Consider the following 5649-nt stretch of genomic DNA (forward strand, 5'->3'; position numbering starts at 1 on the left):
TGGGATAAAAAGGGAAGCTCTGGGTTAAGCCCTTGCAGCAGTCGCAGAGGGACAATTGTTAGCCCAGCAGGAGCCAGAGACCTGGAGGGACACAAGGAGGGAAAACTGCAGCCTGAAAATCACCTGCAAATGAAGCACAAACACAAATGGGAGCTCGAGACAGGAAAAGCAGTGTGACTGAGCCTGATGGTTTGAGGGGAAAGTGAGATATTCAGGAAAAGCCTTGGATCATAGGCTGGAAGGGTTCAATCCTGCCTGAAGTTTGACTGATGCTCCATCACTAACCCAAAGCCGTGGTGATAGAAATGCTCACGTTCCTGAGGGAAATCCTTTGGGTGGCTGATGGGAGCTGTATTTTAGTGCATTAATATGATTCAGATGTGCTTAGACAGACACAGACTGACTAAGCACATAAAGCAGCTTCTTTTTTTTCCCCAGCGAGATGTGGCTCATTCCATGGAGCTTTCCACACAGGGAGTGCTGCATCCAGCTCCCCCAGCACTGGAAGAACGTGGAGCTGCTGGGCAGAGTCCAGAGGAGGTCATGGAGATGCTCCAAGGGTTGCAGCCCCTCTGCTCTGGAACCAGGCTGGGAGAGCTGGGGAGGTTCACCTGGAGAAGATCCAGGAAGACCTGAGAGCCCCTTGCAGGGCCTAAAGGGGCTCCAGGAGAGCTGGAGAGGGACTGGGAGACAAGGGATGGAGGGACAGGACACAAGGAATGGCTTCAAACTGACCCAAACCACCCCAAATCCCAGCCTGGCAAAACAAGGCGTGAGTCAAGCACCGCTGGAGAGGAGGAAGCGTGGAGCCAATGCCATGGCAATCGAGGGAAATCTGTGCGGAATGGGAAGCAATTAAAAGAGAATTAACCGGGCTGCAGGAGGAGAAAATTGCTTCTTTCAAAACCGTCTTGATTATAGAGCTGCGATGGCCCAGAGCTCCCGTGGCTCGTCACCGGTGAATGGATGAAGAGGCTGTTAATCAAGATTGTCAGGAGCTCTCCCAGAGCCAAACGCCGGAGCCGGATCGGCAGGGAAGTTGTGCCACAGTTTCATCTGCTCGAGCCATCAAAGCCCCGGCTGGAGGAGGGAGGTGGCTTGGTGGGTTTTCCAGAGAAGGACTGGGGATTTCACGCTGGTGGTCGGGAAGATTACAGTTTTTGGGGGGAGCAGGATGGACACGGATCCTCCACAGTCCCGTCCCCGTCCAGCTGAGCCTTTCTTCTTCCCTGCCATCCCGACAGGCTGGCGGTGTCGGGGCTGTGGTGCACAGAGAGTGAAAGGCTTTGGGAAGGACCTGCGTCCAGCCAAGGTCACACCTGGTCCTCCGACCCCCTAAGAGGATAAACCGCAGCTCCCCCCGGCCCGCAGCAGCTGGGACACCTCTCATCACCTCCCTGAAACAGCTCGGGGGGGTTGAAGAAAGGACAGTGGGTGGAAAATTACTGAACCCAGCAAGGAGCGGGTGTGGGTGCCCAGCAAGGGCTGAAGAAAACCCAGCCCTTCCAGTGCTCGGGGAGGTGACCGCGAGCTCCCATAAACCCCAAACAGTTGCCGTTTGGCGCTCAGCAGCTGAGCTGCAGCTGCCTCGGTGCCAATTACATCGTTCCACGGGCGCCACGGCGCTAATTGCATTAATGGGAGACTAATCGCACACCTAACGGAGATAAGCGGGAGCTAATTGCTCTGTAGTGACACCGTGCTCCGTTCTCCCGGTTCCTGGGAGAATCCTGCCGATCCCGGGAGCATCCCCTTGGCAGCCCCGGGACTCCCCGGGGCGGGCGGAGGTGAACCAGGGTGTGGGCTTGGATACGTCTGCTCCTAACCCTCAGCAGGAATAGCCCCCTCGGGCCTCATCTGGCTCTTCCCGAGGCACATTAAGCCCCTTGCACGGCAAGGAGGTGTGTTTGGGTGCAGAGCACCCACGGGCAGAGGTCTCTGTGCATCCAGATCCCCCCTGGTGAAGGGTTCTGCCAGTGCCCATCGGGGTCTTGGACCACCAGCAGCCTGGGTACGACCAGAGGCAGTGGGTGCGCCCTGAGGACACTCTGTGTGGTCGCCCAGAACGTAGGAAATTGGTTCTTCCCGCCGGGAAGGAGCAAGCAGGGGCTGGGGGAGGCACTGCCCCCATCCAGGGGCTGCCCGGGTGCTGCCAGGCCGGGTTTTGCATCGCGTTCCCACTCCCGATTCCCGGCCCCGCGGCTGCCTGCGCTTCACAACCACTTGCTAACACCCTTCCCTTGGGGCTCCTGCCGCTCCTGCCCCGGGCACGGGAAAACTGAGCCGGAAAATTCGCACGTCCCCAAGCGCGGCTCCCGTCCCCGAGCAGTGTCACAGCCCGGTGCTAAAGCAGGACGGACACCCGGCTCTTCCCCGCGGGGCTCGGAGCCCCTCTCCGCCTCGCTGCAGGGGAATTAGTGCCTCTCATCTCATCTCATCTCATCAGTGGGATAAACTCCAGTGGCACAGGGAGGGGGAGCTGGAAGCACCCTGGTGTCAGGACGCGCGGCTTCGAAACGCAGCCTCGAGCGACTGAGTCACATTCTCGGGGTTTGGGATGAGCTTAAGGTCGTTTCCCCCACCCATTGTAATAATATTTCAACCTAATTTCATTTACTTATAACACCGTGGAGCTGCGCGGAGTCACTCGGGGGGTGTTTATCTCTTGATAGACATCGTTATCAGCCCATCAAAGCAGCAAAACACCCTCAACTCTGCCCCGTGATGGGACAGAGCGTTTGGGAAAGTCAAATGTGTTTGGGAAGGCAGGGGAAAGCTCGATTTAGAGGTACCATTTTCAGATAATTGGAGACCGTGTTTAGCTAAAATCTGGGGTGGGGCAAAGATGAGTTGAGGAAAGGACTGGACGAGGCTCTTCCCGGGGCACGTGGCACGATAAATCCGAGATTTTATCACAGCAAACCGGGAGCAGCAGGAGGATAATCACCCAGGCTGTTCCAAACGAGGCAGAGCAGCCGAGGCCGCTCGCAGCGAGTGCTGCAAAGCAACTGCGGAGAAAAGCCCGGCCGGGCTCCCCAGCGCGCTCCGAGAGGGCGATCGCGGGGCGTGAGTGGAATTTTAATGGCACGGCGGCAGCAGCTGCGGCAGAGTTTGTCATCTCAGCATCCCTCCCGGGCAGCGCTGGCGCTGCGGACCTCAAAGACCATTTTGTTGCACCCCCCTGCCGCGGGCAGGGACACCTTCCACTAGACCAGGTTGCTCAGACAAGGAAAGCATCTTCCCCCCCCCCTTTCCCCAGCACTGATTCTTGTTTTGGGGTTAGGAATTCCTTCAGTGGATGAGAGCGGCTGTCCAAAAAGAAAACAAAACCAAAAAAAAAAAAGGAAGGCTTTGAAGTAAATTTCCACCCAAATCAATCTTCTGGGCGGGATCCACATCATGTAATTTTGAAATATCACAGAGAAACATTTCCAGCTTGAAGGACATTCTGGATTTTAGGGGGAGGCTGACAAATTCCACCAGAAGCCCTACACAACCTGGTGTGTGCCAGCACTGCTCAGAACACAAAATGCTGTTGTCTGAACTCGTATTTCCAGGCTGGAAGAAACATTTTCCAGCGGGCACAACCCGAGCAGAGCAGTTATCCCTCGGAGGAGCATCATTTATTTTCCCACCCGTTAAACCTTCGTGGCTGCACCACTCTGTGACCTCTGTCTAAGGAAAGGGGCTGCATTTCATTAGCCAGGGGAAAGCACTCAGCTTGCAAAGGAAAATCGATACCTGCCATCTGTATTTATGTATGAGCTTTTATTTATGTGGACTCTGGAGCTGGGCTGATGTTCTCCCTGTCTGTCCCTAATACCCCCTGCTCTGTGTGCTCTCCCTGCTTCCAAAGAGATGCACTTTAAAAAGCATCTGCACCTCTTACTTTACCCAAAGAAGTGGGGTTTTTACAGCAGTTCAATAATATTCATGTACAATACAACAATATACAATAATATCCTTTGATGCCCTGGCCAGCTCGATGGTGTTTCTCTCTTTTCCTCCATCATCTCTTTCCTCCAGTAAAGGGAAAAATTAGTCAGGGCCTCTGAAAAGCTTTCAGTCAAACATACATATATTTTATTTTTCCATTTTGGGATTGATTGCTGTTTTCTTCCTTAATAAAGTACCTATTTCTTTCTTGTTTTTCTTTCCCACTGGAAGATCAAAAGCTCAAGCGTTCTTTTATTGGCAAAGCTTTCAGCTTTCAGTTGCTGAAAACCGAAGATGTTTTGGCCCGGACCCAAAATCGTGAAAATATTTCCAAAGAACACTTTAAAACCTCGAAACCCTTCTTAGTTTTATAGGTTTTCAGTTAAGATTTATTTATAACAAGTGCTGGAACAGATGTTATCCGGGAGGGGGTTGTGCATTCATCACTTCTGTCTACAGGTCGTGTCTTCCACTGCTCTCGTGGCCGTGGCAGGAGAGCTGAGGATCCCTGGCACGTCCCTCCCATCCTCCTGCACGGTCACTTCTGGGTTAACTCAGAGCTCTGAGCTGGTTTTAACTCCCCCAAAGCCCGAGCAGGCATCCCAAGATGGGATATATTGGCAAGGCATCCGTTTTTGGGGAGCAGCAGTGCAGCAGCACAGGCAGCTTTCTAACTTGGCATCTCTCCACAGCAGCAGCGAAAAACGATCCAAAGCAAATAAAAATGGGATGGGGAGAGAGAAATCCAGAGACTCCAGTGCCTTCTGCCTGCAGCTGAGCTGGACCTGCGTTTCCCCCACGGCTCCCGAGGATGCTTTGAAGTGCTGGACCCTCCCTGCCACATCTGGATCCTCTTCCTCTCCTTCCTCGCTCCTTCACTGCCCAGGAGTGGATTTAACTTGTGCAGATGCTGGTTTGCCTTCGAAGAATTCCTTGATTTAAGCACCCTCATCCCTCGGTGACTTGAGGTGGGGCCACAGCAGAGCAGAGCAGAGAGGGACAGTCCCTCCTTTTGACTGTGACAACTTTGCTGACAGCTGAGAAAAATTGCTGCTGCTGCAGCAAGTGCTGATGTTTGCCCAGGGACAGCACAGAGTTTATTGCTGGGCTGGTTCGTGTCGGCTTTTCCCTTCCCCTGAGGTAGGAGAAGCCAGGGAGGCTGCAGGGTCTTTAACAGCAGGTTAAATATAACAAATTGCAGGGATCTGCAAATGGAGCCCTGGCCTTTGCTTGAAAGCAAAACCTGCGAAAAGCCATTTGGGAATTTATGTTCTATGGGTGGAGGATTTCTTGGCCTGCAGGGAGATATGGGTGAGTGTGACAGAGCATTAAAACACCTCTTAGGCGGGTGATAAATAGGAGCTGGAGCAGAAAGCCCGACTCAGAATGCACAGCATGATCCTGAGGACATTTTACTGCTCCCTTTTGCTCCCTCTAGTAATTACCGAATTTATTAACTTACTACCCCTGCTCGTTTACAATTCCAAAGGACACATACTGAGGGCTGGAGGAGACACACACTGCAAATAAACCCTCGTCCCATGTGCAAGTGATTAGAAAAACATGGAATGGTTTGGGTTGGAAGGCACCTTAAAGCCCATCCCAGTCTTTGCAGGTGAAGTTTACCTTTAAAACATTCTCAGCCAGCCCCTTCAGGCAGATGTTCACCAGGAAGGAGAAGGGGCAGGAGCACTGCCCATCACAGCATGGCCA

This window comes from Myiozetetes cayanensis, unplaced genomic scaffold (genome assembly GCF_022539395.1).
Source record: "Myiozetetes cayanensis isolate MyiCay16 unplaced genomic scaffold, myiCay2020 scf34, whole genome shotgun sequence".
In the NCBI taxonomy this organism is placed as follows: Eukaryota; Metazoa; Chordata; class Aves; order Passeriformes; family Tyrannidae; genus Myiozetetes; species Myiozetetes cayanensis.